General features: G+C 40.3%; 1 long non-coding RNA gene across 1 annotated transcript in view; it reads left to right on the top strand.

Moving 5' to 3' along the window:
- Positions 1 to 21,983, top strand: part of LOC101141891 (uncharacterized) — a 45,932-nt gene that overhangs the window by 22,588 nt on the left and 1,361 nt on the right. The window lies entirely within an intron of this gene.

Here is a 21,983-nt window from a genome sequence, read left to right as displayed (position 1 = left end):
CCAGACCACTTTCAGTAGATTGTTGATGGAGAATGGTACAGAAGTCCAACTGACAAATTGTGGAACAATAGCTGCTCAGAAAGTAGAAATAATGAGTGCAGAAGGGTGGTGTTGGAGGAGAAGCCCAGGGAGCTGTAATTTGAGGTGAAAGGAGGTCACGGGAAGTTTTTTTCATGGGAGCATTGGGAAGACCTGTTGACACAATAAATAATAAATCCTTTGTCAACAAAAGCCATATCTTACACATCACTGTAATATCTAAGGTAAATTTGGTGCTGAATGATCATGTCCCATAATTCCTGTACTGGCACATAATAGAACAAGACATTTATTTGTGGGAGGAAATCTAAATATTTTGCTGTTGAATCGCTTGGGAAGATGGCTCTTCTCTTGCAGTATTGAGAACCTGCACTTGATGTTTTAACAAGGTGTGAGAACACTAAAAAGGAGGGAACAAAGCTTGTAAGCAACTCATAAGGCATGATTCCAGGATCCAGCCTCAGTTTCAGTGAGTCCCACTTCTACATTTCTCTCAAATGCACCATGTGACAGAGAAACTTGGGAGAGTCTTGATTTGGAGGGCGCAGAGTGACTGGGAGACTCAGAGGCCAAGAGACTCTGAAGCCACTACCTGCACTTTAAATTCTTCCTTCTGCTGTTTCTGAACCAGCCGGGAAGCTGTGGCTGAAACTCTGATCATGTATCAAAGCTCTTAAACTGGCCTGGGGCAATTGGTTAAAAAAAGAAAAGGAAAAAAAAAGCAGCTGGAACCATTTTGCCATCCCATCATATCATTATTATTAAACTCTTAGGAGAAGGGATTTTGCAAAATAAAAAGCATGACATATTGTAACTTATGGGGAAAAGCATGACAATATAGCATGACATGTTGAAAGAGCATGGCATGTTTTAAAAAGTATGATGTGGTAAAGCATGACACCTTCTAACTTCCTTATTACTTTCTGATTTCCAAAGTCTTACATGTTTATTAAAGTAAACCATAGTGAGATGATGGAAGATTTCCATCATCTTCATTATAATATTCAACACTTAAAGGTAATATTTGTTTTTATCCTTATGTCTGTTCTGTGTTTTCTTTACATATACACATAAGCTATTATTATTTGTATAATTAAGTTCAGCACTCAATGTGTTGGCTAAATGAATGACAGCACGTACTTTTTGATAATTTTTCCCTTAGAAATACACTGTCAATTGTTTCCATAGTTCAGTCTGTTTGTCTACTACTTGATTTGTGTCATCTTCATATTATTCCAATCCTGTGCACATATTTCATGATTGGTTTGGACATTTTGGCTACTGGATACTTAGATTGCCCTATCCTTTTTTTTCAGTTACATATGATGCTGTAGTGAATATCGTCTCCTCAAACCCTTGGTATTATCCCTAGAAGAATCTGATATCCTAACATATATCCTACTTCATACAGAATAAATTTTAAGGCTTTTATATTTATTGTCAAATTGTGGATTAGAATGGTTAGTCCAATTTATGTTTCCATAAGCTGGCATGAATGTTCATTTTCCTACATTTTTATTAAGTGCTGGGCATATTCATTAAAAATAAAAATGTTGGCCAGTTTTATAAGATAAATGTGGAATATTGTGTGTATGTATATCATATGATAAATGTGTTGGAATTATTGAAATTTTCATTTGATCACAAATAAGGTTTTAAAATTATTTCATATATTTGCCATCCATTTTACCATCTATTATTTCTAGCTCTTCTTCAGTGAGCTGCCTGTTTATATCTTTTGCCAGGTTTTCTATTGATCTATTGATGTATTTACCTTTTTTATTATTTATAAAATATCCTTATATAGTTATTAGTCTTTTCTCTGTCATGTATATTGTGATGTGTGTGTGTGCATGTATTTTGAAGTGTTATATTTTATGTAATCATATATAGTGCTTATTTATTTGGTGAGATCTTTCTTTGCTCTTATGCTTACATAAGACTCTTCTACAATAAAATTATTCCTCTATTTCTCTGATTTTGTTCTAATTCTACCACATGAAAATCTTTATCTTTTAACTTCTAAAAAATCAAAATTCATCTGAAAGTATGTGAGTGCATGTATGATATTATATGAGGCAGTAATTTTGATTTTTCCTTAAAGATTTAAAGAATTGGCTCATTAGTATTTATTTTTTCCTTTTCCTATTGTTTTGAAAGCTACCTTTATCAAGTACCAAACTTTTATACATACTGAGCTTTCTGGATTTCTATTCTGTCCCATTAACATATTTTTATATTGATATCATACTGTTTTAATGATATATCAGCTTTGCCCAGCAGTAATCTTTAAAGAAGAATGACAAGACAATAGTAGTAAATTTAACGTAACTTATCGGCAAGGTCTGAGAAGTGAGCATCAAGTTCTAATTTAGGCATTTTCACCAGCTTGCAGGGTGATATTGACTGAGTTGACTGAGTCACCTAAGATTTTAAATATATTCTTTTATTTTAAAATTTAGATTCTGCATGCCTAAAATTGGGGTTGTAACACTTCTGTGGCCAATGTCGTTCCACTGTTGCAGAATCAAATGAGTGAAATTATATCAAATCACTTAAAATTTCAACTCTAATGTTGTCACTTATGAAATCTTTTTTCTTTGTGTGGCGGATTAAATGAAATCTCAGATTTTGTAATGTTTCTTTTAAAAATGAGTAGCCCTGGATTGCAATAGAAAGAGGAAGAGTTACAGGTTTCATTTTTGACCCTAATTCATAATTTAGAAGAATCACCATTAGAACTTTCCATGTAACCATAGGACCTGCTTAAAGAAAGAGATGGTTCAGAAAGCAATTTGAAGCATATTTTGGGATTTTCTGGTCTCAGGAAGAAAAGCCTGCTTCAAGACAAACCTTCCTCTTGAAGGCATACATTGCATTTCACATCATCCTAAAGGAGATTCTGCTACTACTGGTGTAGGTGATTCACTACCTAGTGAGCTATTTAAGGGGAAAAGGCTGTGTTCCAAAAATATTTTATGGGTAGTAGTCACAACACATGTACCATAGAACTTAGAGTATAATAAAAAAATTTTTTTTTAAATCTAAATGAATACTTCCTCTGTGTTCACATTTGGATAAAATCCCTCAACCACAGAATAGCAAGTTGGGCAGGAAGGAAAAAGTCTCCCAAGGGCAGGATGCACCAGGGGCAGGACCAGGAGCGCTGGGTTGGGACTCAGGAGCTGGGAGATATTATCTTACCACGCCTTTAACTTTCTGTGTGCTTTGGCTACATCTGGGCTTCAGTGTTCATGTTTGAAAGCAAGAGTGCTGGCTGAATTCTACATTCTTTTCCAATCCAAGCTTCCTATGATTTAGAAACCATCAGCATATGGTTCACTGGTGTCACATGGGAGCAATACCCACCGGCACCTGCTCACCCAAGGTTTGAGAATTACATCACATGAAAAGAAAAGCAGGTGGAGTGGATGATGTTTATTAAGCTGTGGAAGCAGAGTGTGAGCTCTCTGAGGGCAGAGACCATGCTGTGTTATTTTTCCTCCCAGTACCTAGCACCGTCCTGGGTGCACCCAGTGAATGTTGGTTGAAAGAATGAAGAGATGGAATTGAATCTATGGGAAAACAACACAGGTGGCCCGCAATCAGGATAGGAACCTGAAAAGGATGTTTACCCTTTCTGATAAGTATCAGAATCTTGTTCCTTGGCTCTCCCATTCTCAGCCTCAGTTTCATGTCTTCCATCCCCACCCCTTCCCCTCCAATCTTCACCCAGGGATGAAAAGAGACAGGGCTCCTCCCACAGGCAGACCTCCAACTTGGCCATATTTGTCCATACAAACAACCATCCCTCCTTGTTTGTTCTTCCAGCAGGGTATGAGCCTGAGAGGCAACACTTCAAGGCCAGTACCTCCTCTCCAGGGGCAGCGTCCCAGCATTGATGTGCAGCCTGTTCCCACCCACAACACCAAGGAGCTATTTCGCCAGTACCAGGATGGAGTTCCTACTGTGAGAGCTGGAGGCATTGTCCTCCACCTCAGCTTGGTGCAAAATGTTCCGTTTAGACTGAGCTTTCTACCAACTGGCAGAAGTTTTCTTCTTCTTTTGCTATGAGCTCCATCCTCCTTGCAGCTGGGCTTTGGCCAGAAATGGGGGTGGGGTGTCAAAGGAGTGGGGCAGAGCAGGAGACAAGACCATTCGCTAGAGTTACCTTTTGACGGGATGGTATTATTCTGCCTTCATTTGCCAAGAAATGGAAGAGAAATTAGGGACAGGTGCACTGACCAAACATTCCCAAGACCAGCCCAGACCTCCAGAGGTGAACCTGGGAGCCCTGGAGCCAGGGAAGTTCACAACTGGTAAGAATCATAGGAAAATGACTGTGCCAGCTTCTAGCAATACAACCAGTCACCTGTCCTGACTGCCTGGTGGGTGCTGTGCTACAGGTTTGTCCTTTAAGCCTTGTCCTTAAGGGTTGGGCATCCAGGTATTCACAACACGCAGGTGAGACAAGCAGCGGTCAGACTCACCATTGCATCCCACTGCATGAATTTTGCAAACATTAGCAGCCTAAAATGGCAGAAGTCTTGGAAGCCAACACAAAAGAGGTAATTGTAAAATGAAGTTATTTACTTCAAGCTAGAACTCTGCATGAATTGCAGTTTTCAGGGAGAAAAGGTGCATTTATTTTCTATCCCAGTAATGAAGTTATTTATCACAGTCTCTTCACATCTGATAGAAATGTGTCCCAAGGTGGTCAAACATCACTAAATTTGAAAGTACCACCATAGCAAATAATGTTCCCCGATATTGGTTATAATCGAGTACCATGTAACTCAAAGTGTAAGGTGATTCCCATCACTTCTTTAATAATTCTGTGATAGGGAGGTGGAAGTCAATGAAAATAAAACATTTTCAATGATCACTTCTTTAAGAGACCACTGTTTCCTGTGTCTAGCCTCGTGAGGTCAGCACTCCACTTCTGGGGAGTTTGTAAATGAGCCAGGCAGGTGAGGACATTCGGTGCGTCGCTGGCTTGATTCAGTAGTTTGGGTGTTTGCTTCTGTACACCAGCCTCTTACTTTGTTCTATTCAAATTTGTCCCTCTGCAAAATGAACAATTAATGCATGGCCACTTGTAAATGTTAAATCTGCAAATACCAGGGCCACTGTATAGGATGTTTCCATAAATTGCAGGCTGCTTGCCATGTAACCCCCAGTTCTCTTGGGGAGGGGGAAGATTAGGATGAGCACTTTGCTTTTGGGGAAGTAAAGGCACAGGAAGCTCAGGTAATGAGTTTGATAGAATCAATGCAGAAACCCTATCAATAATCCCTGGGAGAGTAAAAAGTCAGGGGGACTTCTCATGAACGTTTTCAGCCATAAATACATTTTAATGCAAACATATTTCAAAATGTAAGCAAGAGTGGGCAGCCATTCGAATGGGGTTTTATTCACCAAGCGGAAGGCTGCATTGTCATACGAGGACTCAGTGGCAGGAGAAGATAAAACCATCTTCCATAAAAATGGGGCCATGTAGGTTAAGTCTCCTGGAGCATTTATTAAAAAGGAAATAATTCCTACTTCTCATTCATTGAAAAACTGGAGCATTCTCAAGAAAAAAATGTTAACTATAAAATATAATGATATAATTTATTTTATAGATAGACTGTATGTGTGATTTTATAGAATTGACATGTCAAATGCATCTAACAGGTTTATATCTAACAGTCTAACAGGTTTAATGTTTCATGTTGGTGTTTTTCTTCCTTGATAAGTCAAGCACTTTCTTATTCACAAATCCTTTCTGAAATTTCACACTCTAAATGAAACTAGGGGAAAAACCATATTTTTAGATTTCCTGAAGTGAGTAATATTCTTTTCATTTTACTTAGTAAGTCAAATATTCATAACTAGATATTGTCATGTAGTGAACTAGTAGGCTCTTTATGAGCAGAACTTCAGAAAATTGATTATTATAATTCTCTTTATGTCTCTTTAAAATTAGAGAACATTATTTTCTATTCTCTTCTCTTTATACGAGTACTGAGAATACAGCTCAGTTAGCATTTTTGATATATAAATATACACACATATATTTTTACAGATTTTAAGTTCATGTTGTATGCAGATTTTGTTTTTGTTTTCTCCTTTGTTCCCTCATACTATATTGTGAGCATTTCCCCATGGAATTAAATATTCTTGGAAAACATGTTCTTTAATACTTTATGACTATAAATAGTTTAGGGTACCACATATGTGATATCTTAATATGTTTTGTGATATACAACACTGTCTATTCAATTTATTGGAAAAAAGGTAAATTCCATGAAATCAGTCAATTTAGTAGAAAGAATAACATATATTTAGTATGGTATTGAATTAACAACTACACAATTTCATCAACAGTTTGGCCTTTCAGCTGTGGTTGTAATAGATCGTTGCAGCAGATCTGGTGGCCATCAGGGTCCTGTCTCTTCTAGGAGTCAATTCACTACTATATTTCATTTTAAACAGAATTCACATGCAGAGAGGCAGAGAATGGGGTATGGACAGAGTGAGATGAAGAACAAGAGGGTTATGCTTTGGATAACACTGATAACTGGGTTTCTCATGAGCTCCTAATATCTGGGTTTTCTGATAACTGGATTTCTCATGAGCTTCGTGCAGGGTATTCAATTTCACTCAATGAGAAGAAGGAAGACCCAACATGAAAAGCAAAGAGCTCATCAGGGACAGGTGGAAAAAGGTATATATTTTTAAAAGCTAGTGTTTTTTATAGTTTTTAACTAGTCATATTTTCCTAACTGAAGTTAGTCCCAGCCTAGTCACTCTGACCCAGTGCATTGCTACTAACAATCTAAGTTGTATTCCACTCTTCCACATTTCTTATCCCTTGGGTTGGCCAATGGGTCACTCCAGCCTTTTAAATACCTCTTACCAAAATGATCTCTTGTATATATTATGATACAGAAATGTGGAGTTTCATATGAGGGCTTAAGCATCATTTAATTGGTAGAACTATAATAAAAAGCCCAGAGAAACTTTGCTGTTTCTTACTCTAATACTGTGCAGCATCTTGGAGCTTTAATGATATCAAGCGTCATAGAAGATTATTATGGGTATTTAGGGGGAGAATAAAGGGTGATTAGAAATCTGGGTTTATATTTAAACTTCAGTCGAGAAGTTTTATCCATTCCAAACTCCAAGTTTATTTCGTCTGCATTCTGAACGTTTTCCTTGAGTCTCATTGGAACCAGCTCATGATTTATTCTTGGTCACACTTTGGCCTTTAGCATCCACTTTAAGGTAGAAAGTTATAAAGTATCCCCTCCTTTAGAAGATGTGGGGCTGCATTTTCTTTCCATGACTAAGTAGGCCATTAGTGCCTATGTAGTGAGAACTAAAAGGGAGTTAGTTTCATATGATGGCATAGCAACATAAAGGAGGGTAGGAAAATACCTATTAAAAATGAATGAAGTAAAAAGTTTGCCTGGCTTCTTCTGACCTGAAAACACACCATTGCTTTGGGAACAACTCCCATGACGATACATTATCGGTGAGTCAAGCTGCACATTTCCCTTTTTCTTCCCTTAATTTCAGATTGGGCAGCTCAGGTGTGTGCCAAGTATCTGCTCCAGCAAAACCCTCCCTCCAGCTTGTCAGAGTGGCTATTGTTATTCAACGGAAGCTCATGATTCAGCAGGTAGTCAGCGTGTGGTCTCTTAGGAAACGGCTGGAGGGCACCTGAATGATTCACTGCTGACTGACCGCAGCTCCAGCCAGCAAATGCCTCCTACAAACTAGCAGTCAACTTTCTCCAAGAGTAGCAGGGTGGACATGTGTCCCAGGGCCAATAATGGAATGACATCCTCAATTAGATTGGTCCCCTACCCACCCCAAGAAGTCTTAGGCATTTATTCGGGAGCACAGGTTGGTGTATGGACATTGTCTTCAAACTAAATTACAGGACAAAAGTGTGCGCCATTGCCATAGTGAAAAATGTCTGGCTTTCTGCCCCTGGTTATTTCTTCATAACCACTCCAGCATAAAGGACTAACTCGAGAGCAAGACCCTCCTAACAGTCATGCATGTATCCACCTGTCCATTAGCCAATAACCAGTTACGTTATCTAGTTTTACCTGAAAACCTTGTACCAAACGCTGAGGATACAAATATGGCTAAGATCAAATCCTGAAGCACTCAAGAACTCATCAAGAACTCAGTCATATGGGATGATCAGCTTTTTAATCTATTAAGTGTCCTATAGCAGTAAATATCATACAGAGGAAGTATGAACAAAATGCTGTAGAGGAAGAATTGGGTGTGAGGAAAGAAATAAACTTTCACAGGGGGTGGGGCATGTGGAGTTGAGTGTTTCTTTCTCTGTCTCGTTTTTAAAAATAATTTTGATTATGTGTATTTAAGGTACACAACATGATGTTATGGGATATACAGAGGTAGTAAAATAGTTACTGTAGTGTAGCAAATGAACATATCCATCATCTTAGGTAGTTACCCTCTTTTTGTGTGTGGCAAGAGCAGCTAAAATCTACCAATTTGGAAAAAATCCTGAGGACAGTACAATATCATCAGTGTAGTCCCCTTATTGTGCCTTAGCTCTAGACTTGTTCATTCTGTGTAGCTGCTGCTTTGTTCCTTGGACCTACATCTCTTTATTCCCACCCCACCCCTGGCGCAGATAACCACTGTTTTATTTTCTATCTCTGTATATTTGACTATTTTTTAGCTTCCATATGTAACTGAGATAATGCAAATTTTTTTTCTGTGTCTGACTTATTTCACTTAGAATAATGTCCTCCGGTTTCATCCATGTTGTGGCAAATGGCAGGATCTCTTTCTTTTTAAAGATTAAATAATATTCCTGGTCAGGCACAGTGGCTCACGCCTGTAAACCCAGCAATTTGGGAGGCCAAGGAGGGTGGATCATGAGATCCAGAGATCAAGACCATCCTGGCCACACCACAGTTTCCTCATTCATTTGTCTGTCAAGGGACACTTAGGTTGTTTCCATATCTTGATTATTGTGAATAGTGCTGCAGTAAACAGAGAACTGCATATATCTTTAAAGGTGATGATTTCATTTCCTTCGGGCATGTACCCAGAAGATAGATATTTAGGCCATAGGGTAGATCTATTTTTAATGTCTTTAGGGAACTCCATACTGTTTTTAAGAATGGCTGCACCAATTTACAGTCTGACCAACAGTGTACAAGGGTTCCCTTTCCTCACACTGTTGCCAACATTTAATATCTCTTTCATTGTTTGGTAATAGCCATCCAAACAGGTGTAAGGTAATATTCGACTTGGATCTTGAAAGGTGAATAGGAGTGTGTCTGGCAGAGGAGGAGGTCAGGTGCATCTCTGGCTTAGAGACCCACATGATCTTTTTTTAAATTTTTTGAGACAGGATCTCCCTCTGTCACCTAGGCTGGAATGCAGTGGCACAAACACGGCTCGCTACAGTCTCAACTTTCTGGGCTCAAGCCATCCTCCCACCTCAGCCTCCCAAGTAGCTGGGACTACAGGTGCATGTCACCACTCCTGGCTAATTAAAATAAATTTTGTAGAGACAAGGTCTTCCATGTTGCTCAGGCTGTTTTCAAACTCCTGGGCTCAAGCAATCCTCCCGCCTTAGCCTCCGAAAGTGCTGGGATTACAGGCGTGAGCCACCGCACCCAGCCTCACCTGATCTTTTGTTGCTACTCTTTGGGACCCCTGCTCCACAGTGAATTGGGGTATAATTCCTAGTCAGCAGGTTCCATCCCCAAGCAACTTAAAAGGGTACAGACACATTTAGTTATAGACATGGTTTTGTTATAAAATAACTTTCTCAAATTTCAATAGTGGTTCCACTTTTCCATGCTGATGTTTTGGGTGAAAATTATCCTTCTGCAGTCACTTACACTCTGAAACCTCAGTGGCCTCCTAAGTTTCTGCTCCAACTCGCTTCACTGAATAATGGGAGTTACCCCAAGCATCACCATAGTGGTGCATTTTTTCTCTTTCATGACTTTCCTAACTGACTTAGCTGTGAGTGACAGCACCCATCATCTTCCTCATCATTTACTGCAGTGCTGCAACCTAGAGTCAACTCTCCTTTGTGATACACCTTACCAACCCTGCTTTCTCTGCACAACTTCTTTCTGCTACTCTGCTCCAACGCTATCCCCACCTCTCTTTGGGCAAGTCCTGTCTAGCTGAGGCTTCCTGGTGATCCATCTTGACTTACAATTAAATTGGCATTTCAAGATCTAGCTATTTTTTTATGTTGGGAAATGGGGATTGCAGTCTGAAGCCAACACAAGGAAGAGAAAGGAATTGTTTTCCACATTTATGTCAGTTACACACACAGGTAATTCTACTCCCATTCTCATGATTCATCTCTGAATACCCTTTCAAAGGCATCACACATACTTTCAGGGAGTAGCACAGACCCATAAAACCTGTGTGTGTGACTCTTTCTTTCTGTCTTTCACTTCTTTCTTTCATCTGTGGCTCTAGTCATTTGCATACATTTCAGAAGCTGCCCAAGAGGGAGAAACAATCAATTAACTCTGGTGCGCAGCAGGGATTGGTGCTACCAGAGGTTTGAGTTCAAATCTTTTCTACTTTCTGGAAACTGGAGTCATTGATCAATCATTATATCTGATTATCTGGGAAAATTGAGACTTGGTTGGACATATTATTAAGTTCCGAGTTGGTCTGAGACAGAAGTTATTGTTGCAAATGGTTTTGTATTGTGTTTACAACAGAGTGTGCAAAATTTCCACCTCTCTCTTGAATAAAGCCCACTTGATCACAGACGCCCTCCCTCCTCCTCTCTGTCTCTCCTGCAAGGCTTTAGGGGCTTCTTGCCATCCCAAGTAGTCACGCTCTACACCCTGATATTGCCTGTGTCTTTCTCTTTGAGTCATCCACAATTCAAATCCAAGCCAAATGTTGAAACTGAAAAAATTTTAAAAAGTAAGTCCAAACTTACTGATTGACTAGAAGTGAAAACATAGCAAGTAACACCGGTTTATGGGCCGCTCATTGTATAGCTATGTCCTCCTCCAGAGAAAGTCTTCCTATGTTCTTTCAGTCAGGATCCCCGTCTCCAGCAACTCATGCTCTCCTCTTGCAGGGTCTTTCTGTTCTGGCACCTGGAAAGTACCCAAAGTCACTGCAGATGCATTTCTATTCCAGTCTTACTTCCCATTCCAGGATGCAGGAGCTCTCTGGAAACCCAAGCAGGGCTCTTTGGAGGTGCAAATCTTAAAAACATTTCTTTTCTCTTATAACTGTGACCTGTTTGTGTTTTAATCCCAAATCTGCCTTTCAGTTGAGCAAACTGGTATCACTTAACATCAATAGCAGCTAATAGCAGATGGAGAGAGATCAGTAACAAACATTCAAATGTCACTCTTCTATGTGGATCAGTTCAAATGTGTACCTGAGACATTTTAACTTGATCACACAAAGTGAATATAGACCAGGGAAGCATTATAATTGATGAAAATCTACGACTTTGCTATTTTATGTTAATTCACAAATTCCAATTTTAATGACATTCAGAGAGTTAAACAGAAAACATTTAAGTAACTACCAATCTCAAATTATTTTTAAAAGAAGGAGTATCTGTACAGATGGAAGAAAGCCAACATTGATTTGAGATTTTATTTTGGTTGGTTCATGTAGAAGCCGTGTGTGAAAATGTTCCAGACTGGGAAACCCAATCTGACCAGATATTTTCCAGGCCAGATATTTTTATGACCAAAAAACAGGATGCATGATTTGATACAATGCCTGATAACAGGACAGAATACTTGAAATACGAACTATTGTGAAAAACACAGGAGTCTTGATGTGGGCCCATAAAGAAGGCAATTCCAGTTACTGTGAATGTGGGTGGCTGAGGCCTTCGACAAGGAGCCCTCACCTCTGCATTCGCTTTATGACTGAGTTTCTCCTGAAACAGTGGAGAAGCAAATGCAGTGAGGATCTAGGTGATTCCTAAAGGAATGCACTGTGGACGAAGTTCTGGTTAACTGTTGCAGATGTTAGCTTTGCCTTATTGTAGCAGGTTTGACCAGAGACACAAAAAGTAGAAGATGATAGAATAGACCATCCATCATTCACATCTCTGGGAAGATAAATTTCAAAGTTAAAAGGATTATATTCCTCTTTGGTTTCTATTGAAATACCTTTCACTTTTTGCATTTTATTTTAACACAAACTGATACCTTGTTGAAATTTCCAAAAACCTAGATAAAGTCCTAATTCTTTTTTGGTCACATGGAGAAAAAATTTCTCAGACTTGACATATATAATTAGGAAAAAGACGGACCCTTTAAAAGCTAAAAGCAATGTTTATTTTTAAATGTCCTAAGGTTAAGACCTTGCTAGCAAGTTTTTATTGCTGAGCGACAACCCTAAGTGAGAAATGGGGTTTATAATGGAAATGCAGATGCACCGCCTTAATTATCAGATTGCCACCAGGCACCAGCGTAATGAAGGAATTTTCTTATTTTTGCACAATGAATACTAATTGAGGTAGCAGAAGGGAGTGTCTGTGTGGCCACACTGCAATAAACTGGTGCCATCTAAAGGAGAGGAGAGAAAAACCACCCGAGTGGTACTCGCAAAGGAGACAGGATAGGTACGCTCTTCTAGTCCCTGGACAGCCAGATTTCTGCACTTGAATTTTTAACAGAAAACACAAAATTGAATTCTACCATGTTACTAACACAACTGGTTATCAGGTGGAGTTAGGAATGGGACAGATGTTGCCAGTTTTTCTGAAACCCATCTCTATACAGCGAACTTCTCATCTGTCAGCCTGTAGAGAAGTGATTAGGTACCATTGATTAGGCATGCCAGATGAGAGGGAGAAGAGGAGAAAGAACAGGGCAGAGAAAAAGGCAGGAGGGGTTGGGGGCACAGAGAGGAAAAAGGGAGGGAGAAAAGAGGGTTGGAAAGTTTATTTTGTGCAGGATATTTTGCTTTCATACAAGCAATATGAAATTTCACCTTTAGTTTTCACAAACTATTGCATTTGTCCATATATTCAAGGAAAGTGAAACAGAGAAGTGCAATAAATGACCCTCAGATGGGACTGTTGGCTAGCCACAATTCTATTCTAGCTGCTTCTAGGACCATGGTGTTTCTGCAAGCATGGGGTCATGAATGGAATAATGTGGTGGCTATTCTCAGAAAAGGAAGCGCTTCATTCTTGAGGTTTCACCGAGACAGGGAGTGAAGAATGCCCCTGAAGGGCACAGCCAGGCTCCCTCCAGGGGCTCTGGAGTACAGAAGAAAGGGTTGGAAGGCCTCAGTTTCTGGGCAGGAGTGGGGAGTTTGCCCAGGGGCCCGTGTCTCAGATGAGAAAAACATCTCAGATGTCTTTTGTTTATTTCATAGAATCAGCCTGTCTAGGCTGGAAGAGACCCTGGCATGATTATCACTTCCCAGTGAGCCAACAAGCTGAAGCTGCTAATGTGAGATCAAGCTTGTTAGCTTCTGGTCAGCCTGGGGCTCAAGGCCCAGGCCCTGAAACACGGTGTTATTTTCAAACCTGAATAGCCTGCATTGTGGAAGAGTAGAAGGTACCTTCCATGCAGGTGGGGGCAGCTAATCCTTAAGTAAACTGCCTCCTTTCCGCAGGCAAAGACGGAACTCCCTACACTCAGCCTGCACTCCCTCGGTGACCCCATGGGACAGTCCTGTGCTGTCTGTTGGTGCCTCTCAGTGCCAGGAGGATCCCTGGCTGCCTGGACCTGGTACGCAGAAAGTTCTTGGTGAATGCTTTTGGAATGAATGAATGAATGAATGTGGTGTCTCCCTCTCATTACTAACTGGAGTTTAGTTTTTCCATAGAAAGTGTTTCACATGGGAGTTGGACTTGGACACTCACTCATTCGCCCCTCGTATCTGGGTGGGGGGTGGGGAAGAAAGTTCCTATAACCCACTGGGGCAGGACAAGGGAGGGGATTTGGGCCACATACCCCCGAAACCAAGGACAGCGCCTACCTGGGAAAGGAGGGTCTGGGTAGACCTCACATCCAGAAAGTGGAAATGGGAGAGAGAGTACCTGAGGGGTGGGTTGGGGTGGGGAGAAAGAGTAGAGCTGTGTCTCTCGCTGGACAGAGTCAAATGAGACCCAAGTCTTCCAGCCAGGAAGCGCATTCTCAGCCCGATCTCAAGATCTGACTTGATGACCTGAAAAATTTTAGAGACCAGCTGCTGCCAGACAGCAGACACTCCGATTGCTTCTGCATCCAGAAAGTACCTCGGTGATCTGAAAAATGGGTGGATTAATAAAGAAAGAGGTAGAGGTATTTTAAAGGATTTTAGGTTTCAGGGGATGGCTTGGAATGAATCAGCACAGTGATGAGGTTGGCATTTCGGGGAGAGTGGGGTTGTGGGAAGGGGGCAGGTGACCTGAGCCAGGCCCTTAAGTAAGATGGTCTAGTTGGGGGTTGCTTAGCGACAGGGGGAAGGTGCTTGAGAGAGACCCCTCCCTTAAGGAGAGGACCTCCCAACCCCTTCCTACCCAAGAGGGCCCTTGGGGTGAGAGGAGGGCCGAGAGCAATTTACTCAAGTATTGTCTTCATGGTCTGTCATCCTCCCCTTTCCCTACCAACTCCCCCAAAATAAGTCCAGTGGGTGGGTGGTTTCTATTCAGTGAAGCATCCAGATAGTCCTGGTATGCAGTTGGCACTCAAATCCCACTGAATGAATGAATGAATCAATGAACAGGGTCAGGTTAGGCTGCCCTGCACAGATTCTAATCTTGTGATCCCTTTTGGTTTCTAAGCAATAAAACACTCTAGGGACATACACGTGTATACAGCACACACATGCTTTCTCAGATTTCTCTAGAAATATTAGTTTTGCCTATTAGTCCCAAGAAATGAAATGACAAGTTATATATATGTCAAAAAAGGGAAGCACATATTGCATTTATGTGAATATTACCATATGTAAGTTCAGGCACCACTGGGAGACTTAACATTGAGTATTCCCATTAAACAGACTTGGAGAAACAAAACACACACGCACACACACACACACTCCTTCACACTCACAGTTCTGGTTAAAATTGTTGCTTCACCCCACTTTCATGCCTTTAAAATGTGATTTTCTGATGCATCAAAAATTCATGGGAGGGCAGGAGAATAAGAAAGCCCCTCTGGGATTTTAACTTTAGCTTTGACAAACTATCTCAGTACGATGAGGTCCTTTTCATAAACCAGGGCAAACTTGGACCTTGCTGTTCTGTTTCACGGCAATATACGGGAAGCAAATGCCACTTGGTAACCAAAAGGTATTAATAGATCTCAAAATACATGGACTTGCACTGTCGCTACACCCTGGAGATCTGGTTAACAGCATTGAATGGGTGTGGGATTTGAGGCTAAATACAGCATTTCCAAAGTAGCTGACATTTCCAAATGTGGCAAACCACAAAAACATTCCTTGTGTGAAGAGCATTTTTCTACAACCGGAACAGGGGCAACTGAATAATTTTAGTCATTTTACCAACCCAATGCACCCATCACAAAAGCTCAGGTGAAGGAATGCACAGCTATTTTGCAATGATGGTCTGCAATGCTGCCTTGTGTGTTCCCCAGCTGACTCAGTTGTACCATCTAGACACAGCCAGCCTATATGGAGCTGGGGTTTTCACCACAATTCACTAAAATAATGGGCGACAGGCATGAGTGACTGGGGCAGGACTACTTGCCTTTCACACGGGTCAGCCTCTCTGACGAGTGAGCCCAGGTGCACTGTCTCCTACTCGTTTAGTAAAAGAAAGAAAGAGGATATAGTATTTCAGCTTCTTACAGATTTAAAACGGAAGTGATTCAAGTCACAAGAAAAGTACAAACACGTTGCTTAACCGAGTGAGTATATTCTGAGAAATGCAGTGTTAGGCTATTTTGCTGTTGTGTGAACATCATGGAGTGTACTTGCACAAACCTAGATGGTAGAACCTGCTACACCCCCAGGCTATGTGGCATTAGCCTATTGCTCCTGGACTACACACTGGGGCAGCACGTTCCTGTACCAAATACTGTAGGCAGTTGTAACACAATGGTAAGTATTTGTGTATCTAAACATAGCTAATATAGGAAAGCTACCCTAAAAATACAATATTATAATCTTATGGGACCACTATTTGATATGCAGTCTATCTTGACTAAACTGTTGTCATGTGACACATGACCTGTCTCTCTTTTAACAGTGTATATTGACATGTTATAGACTCTTAACAAGGCTTGAACATTTCTTCCAGGGGAAACACCTGTTTGGAGCCTTTCACTTTAAATTACAGGCAACTACAGTGAGAGTTCTAGCTTTACCAGTTTTTTTTGAGAGGAGGTTCTGGCATTAAAAGTTTATTTCTATCCATGTTATTCAAATATAGCGCACTAACTTTATATTATACAAATAAGTCAGAGAGGAAGAAGGGAAGAGAGCAATTAAAGAGTTATGAATACATTTTTTATTGCAGAAAAGGCCTGAGCCTCCTGGGATTTGAAGGCACACACAGGATAAATAGGTCCCACCCTGTGTTCTTTGAGAGGTTAACAATATTTAATCCAGAACTTTTTGGAATACATACAGGTGTTCTTTGAAAAAGAGTTTAGCAGTCAAGTGAATTTGAGACAGGGTGGTTTAATTGAAGTTAAACATTACTTTACTGCAGGGCTTTTCAGAGCCTTTAATCTGCTAAATGCTTGTGACATTCCAAGTGGGGCTGTGAGTGAGGACTGTCTTTGAAACTTTCACACAAGGCACTGCAAGGTATGGGCCCTAGGAAAGGGTGAGGAGGCAAAAGGACGAGGAGGCTGGATAGGGGCCTGAATAGGGGTCTGCTTATGGGACTGTATTTCCCCCAAACATTGAACTATAGAATGCTTTTTGATGGAAATAGTAATAACATAACAGAGAACACACAGGCACAAGTGAAAAATGAAAAGCAACTTTTCTCCCAAAGAGAAAGGGAAACTTCCCAGGCCCTGAGGGGTGGGGGCGGGGGAACCAATGTTTTGAGCCCTTTTTAAGCATCACATTAGCTCCTTTACAACTACTATGAGCTTCTAACATCAGGCATTTTAAGATAGAAAGGGAGGGGTCCAACACATGGCTTTCTGGGAGAGTGATCCAAGAATGTCAGGTCACCTGCAACACATGCACAGGTACCCAGAGAAAGAGAGAGAGAGAAAGAGAGAGAGAGAGAGAGAGACCCCTTTGCAGAAGGCCATGATGTCCCTGGGAAGTGGCATGAGAAGGAGTCACTACAGGGTCCACAAATCATACATGCTCTGAGCATCATCCATGGCCTGCATACATGGTCTGTCTTAAAGGGATTTGCACCATTCTATATCAAACAGATAAATGCTACTGTGATTGATAAAATACAATTAATGTAAAAATCTTGCTGAGTTCACAGTAACAGTCTGTCTTTAAATATTTTCTCTATAGATGGATAAGAGTAGAGCTAATATTATGTGTAGATCCTCAAACTTAAAATTTTTAAATGAGCAGTTTAGACATGGTTCAAAAAATAGAAAACGTCAAAAGATATAGAATAAAATTATCTATTATTTATATCTGTAAAATTATCTCCCTTCTGGTCCCATATACCAAGACTCTGATTGGATAATCCTTGTTCTTAGTTTCTTATGTAATCATCCAAGATTTTTAGCACACACAAGCACATTCAAACATAGATTTTTACTTTCCCCTTTCTTACAAAATAGGTAGCATATTTTATATGCTATCCCACATTTTTTGAAAGGTCAAATATGACTACACTACTGTATCTCCTCTCTATTGAAAGGGACTTCTTCACCCTCACACAGCTCATAAACACTGTCAAAAGCTACCTGAACCTTGAACCACTCATAGAGAGGTTGGTCTTATGTCCCACACCTCACTTTTCCTCCCCACCTTCATGGATGCCCTTTGAACACTTCTGGTGACATGTGGGACTGAACCTTTATCATTGCTTTGTGACTGTTACACCCATCTGCCTGCAAGGAGAGGCTGTCTCCTGTAGAATAGGATATCTTACCATCTCGAATCCCAGAACCTACAGAAGAGCTCACCTCTTAATATCCAATGTCTCCAGGGTAGAAGGTTACCGTAGGGGTCACTGGACATGCATATTTCTAAATAACCTGGGAGATTCCAATGATAATCCAAGAAAGAAGATGCTTAGGTGGGTCTCATGGCCTTCATGGATACTGTAATCTGCAGGAAGGATGTGATGGGCAGCCCTTCTCCAATTCATGTACAGTTTGGTTATATTCTCTTTTAGTAAAAGAAGAAAAACAATCTTCATTTCTAATTCTACTTGGCTTGTAAATTTGGACTTATCTTAGGAAAGAAATCACTCAGGAATGGAAACGAAATAAAACAAAATAATAGAGGGACAGAAGATTCTTCAACCAAAGGAAAAAATAATCTCAGTTTTTCAACAAGAACGAGTGAATAAGGCAGAAAAAAAGTAATTCCTCTGAGCTGGGTGAAGTTAGAAAGAAGATTCAAATTTGAATGAAGTTGAACTCATGATCATATCGCTTGACTGAGTGCCTACAAGGTGCCCCCTTTACCTCCACTTCCTCCTCACATTGTTGGCCAGCCTTGGAACTTGGTGTGATGCAAAGGCTGGCAAAAAGAGAAATCAATGAAGTTCAACATCACGAGGAAATTGCAGAGGTGTGGGAGAAGCTGATGTCTTTTACAGAAAAACTTGAGAAAATCTGAGCGTGTGTCAGGAGCTGTGAGAACCATGGAACTGTACCTGACCCCAGATACAAAGCAGAAGGAACAATTCATGATTCTCATCCTGGAATTATTTTTGGTGGATTAAGAGTAGATAGATTAATTTCAAGAATGGTGCCAATTCTCCACAGCTCCCTATATTTACATCCTCTGAAATGTGACTTTGCAAGTCTTCCCAAATCTATTTCCTTCCCTATGAATAAGGGCTGCCCCTGTGACTCACTATGCCCTATAGAATGCTGCAGAAATGTTGGGGTTTGGGGGGCAAAACAAGCTTAGGCTTAAGAGGCATTGCATGCTGTTACTCATTTGGAACCCAGCCAGGGCCATGGGCAGTTGCCTGGGCTAGCCTGCTGGAGGATGAGAGGCCCTGGGGAGCAGAGATGAGTCAATCCAGTGGCCCTCCCAGGTAATGTTTAAGACTCCAAAGGAATAGCCAGTGAGACAGGAGGAAACCCACAAAATGTGCTGCTAGAGAAGGCAAGATTGGGGATGTTTCAAGGAGATTGTGGCTGGTTGTGTTGGATTCCGTTGATAATCAAAAATGATGAAGATAGAAAAAAATGTCCTTTGGATTTAATGTCATGGGGATTCTTGGTGACCTTAATAAGATCTGTTTTGTTCTTGTTGGTATGCTGAGGACAGGAGTCTGCTCAGAGCTATGCCAAGTAGATTAAGACTGTGAGTGTAAGCAACTCTTTTGAAGACGTTGTTGATACACTTTTTGATGAAACAAACTAAGGTGCAATTATGTGGTATTAAGAATCATTCAGCAGAGACAGGGAGAATGTTGATAAGAGGGAGAACTCCATAATCAAGGGACAGGACACTTGAAAGACAAGGGTTTGGGAGCCTGGTAGACAGATGCCCAAACTCAGATGTGTTCTCTAACTGTCTAAGGTTTACGTGCCAAGTGCTTTGTGGCCTGTAGAGAAATGTGCAACAATCATTTATTATTTTTGCTTTTTTTATCAACTCTTTTTCCCTGGACAATGCTTATTTTTGATCATAATTAGTAGAAGTAACTATATGGAAACTAACTTTATGGCAACGAATCTGGCAGACACCATCTTAACCATATGATCATAAGTAACTGGACAAACCCACATTATGTGTCTCTTGATATGATGCACTGAGGAGGATAAAACCTCACTTCCACAATTTTCCTGGTGAAAATGCATCAATTACCTCTCATTATGAGGAAATACCAGACAAAATCCAAATGAGGGCTATTCTATAAAACAAGTGGCCTATCTTCTTCAAAAGTGTCAAGGTCATAAAAAACAAAACAGATTAAGGAACTATTCCAGATTTAAAAGAGACTGAAGAACGATGATAATCAAATACAACATATGCGATTGAATTGTTTCCTGGAATATATATATATATATATTTAATATAAAGGATAATTTCGGGATAATTTACAACACATGAGTAAGGTCTCTAAGTAGTAATATACTAATGTTAAATTCTGATTTTAATTATGCTATAGTTCTGTAAAAGAATGTCCTAGATCACAGAAAATACATACTAAATTATTTGGGGATGATGAGGCATTATGTTTGTATCTTACTCTCAAACAGCTCGGGAAAAAATATGAATATAGTAGAATTCTAAGACAGTTCCCAAGCTTTCTACACCCTGGTACACAGGGTGTAGAAATTAATTGCTTCTCCATGGGTTTGAGCAGAATGTATGCATATGATGGGAGACCACTCCCATGATTTGATTACTCATCAGTTGACTTTGAGTTAATCCAAAGGGAAGTGATCCTGGGTGCACCTTGCCTAAGCAGGTGAGCCCATTAGATGAAGGTGAAGCATCAGAAAGACTCCATGCTGCTGGAGAGCAAGCCAACATGTTGTGGGAGTATGGGAAAAGCCACTCAGCAGGAAATGCCAGGAAGCCTCTAGGAGTTAAGCCTTATCCCTGGCTGATATCTGGTGAGAAAATGGGGAATCTCATGAGTCCTACAACCACAAGGAACTAAATTTGACCAACAAAAAGTGAGCTTGGAAGAGGGCCCTTAGCCTCAGGTGAGCGAATAGCTCCAGCTAACACCTTAAAGTCAGCCTGGTGAGACCCTGAATAGAGATCTCTGCTAACCTGTACCTGTACTCTTGACCCATAGAAATTGCAAGGTAATAAAAGTGTATTGTTTTAAGATACTAAATTTGTGATAATTTGTTACATAGCAAAATAAAACTATGATGTCTAAAGCAAATATGTCAAAATATAAACAACTAGTGAATCTTGGTGAGCAACTTAGAGCAGTTCTTTGTACATTTTTGCAACTTTTCTGTAAATCTGAAATGATTTAACAATAAAATGTTATCTAAGGTGTAATATATATATATATGTGTATATATATATATATGGCTTAATATATGCCAGATGATGGTTAAAGTATTTTTAAATATATTAATACATAAATTTTCATTAAAAAACAAATGACCCTTCTTCTTCATGACCTGTTTTACAGATAAGGAAACAGGCACGGAGAATTCAGATGACATGGGTGAGGTCCCACAGCTAGTAAAAGGCAGAGCTGGACTTGAATCTGGATTCCGGGTTCATGCTCCTAAGGACTCTGCCCTACTCTCAGTGACCCTGAAGTGATATCAAACCAACTGACCCAGGGGACTGGGTGAATGTGGTTGAGCATGATCCCGCAGGGCCCTGAAATTCATGGGGAATCATTTTTGTTTTATCCTCTGTCATTTTTTTTTTTTTTTTTTGAGATGGGGTCTTGCTCTGTTACCCAGGCTGGAGTGCAGTGGTGATCTTGGCTCGCTACAACCTCTGCCCCCTAGGTTCAAATAATTCTCATGCCTCAGCCTTCCGAGCAGCTGGGATTACAGGTGCCCGCCACCACCATGCCTGTCTAATTTTTGTGTTTTTAGTAGTGACGGGGTTTCACCATGTTGGCCAGGCTTGTCTTGAACTCCTGATTTCAAGTGATCCACCCGCCTTAGCTCCCAAAGTGTTGGGATTACAGGCATGAGCCACCGCGCCTGGCCTCCCTCTTTCTTTTATTTACCATACACACATTTATAGTCATGTTGTGAATATCACAGCAGGACGACTCACAGCATTGGAATTTAAACAATAGTACATTTGTCTTATACTGATGATTTTATATATTATCAAAGGTATTCATATACCATAATTTGCCTTATCTATCC

Source organism: Gorilla gorilla, chromosome 21 (assembly GCF_029281585.2).
Source record: "Gorilla gorilla gorilla isolate KB3781 chromosome 21, NHGRI_mGorGor1-v2.1_pri, whole genome shotgun sequence".
Taxonomy (NCBI): Eukaryota; Metazoa; Chordata; class Mammalia; order Primates; family Hominidae; genus Gorilla; species Gorilla gorilla.
The sequence above is the reverse complement of the archived record's forward strand: the minus strand, read 5'-3'. Positions and strand labels throughout refer to the sequence as shown.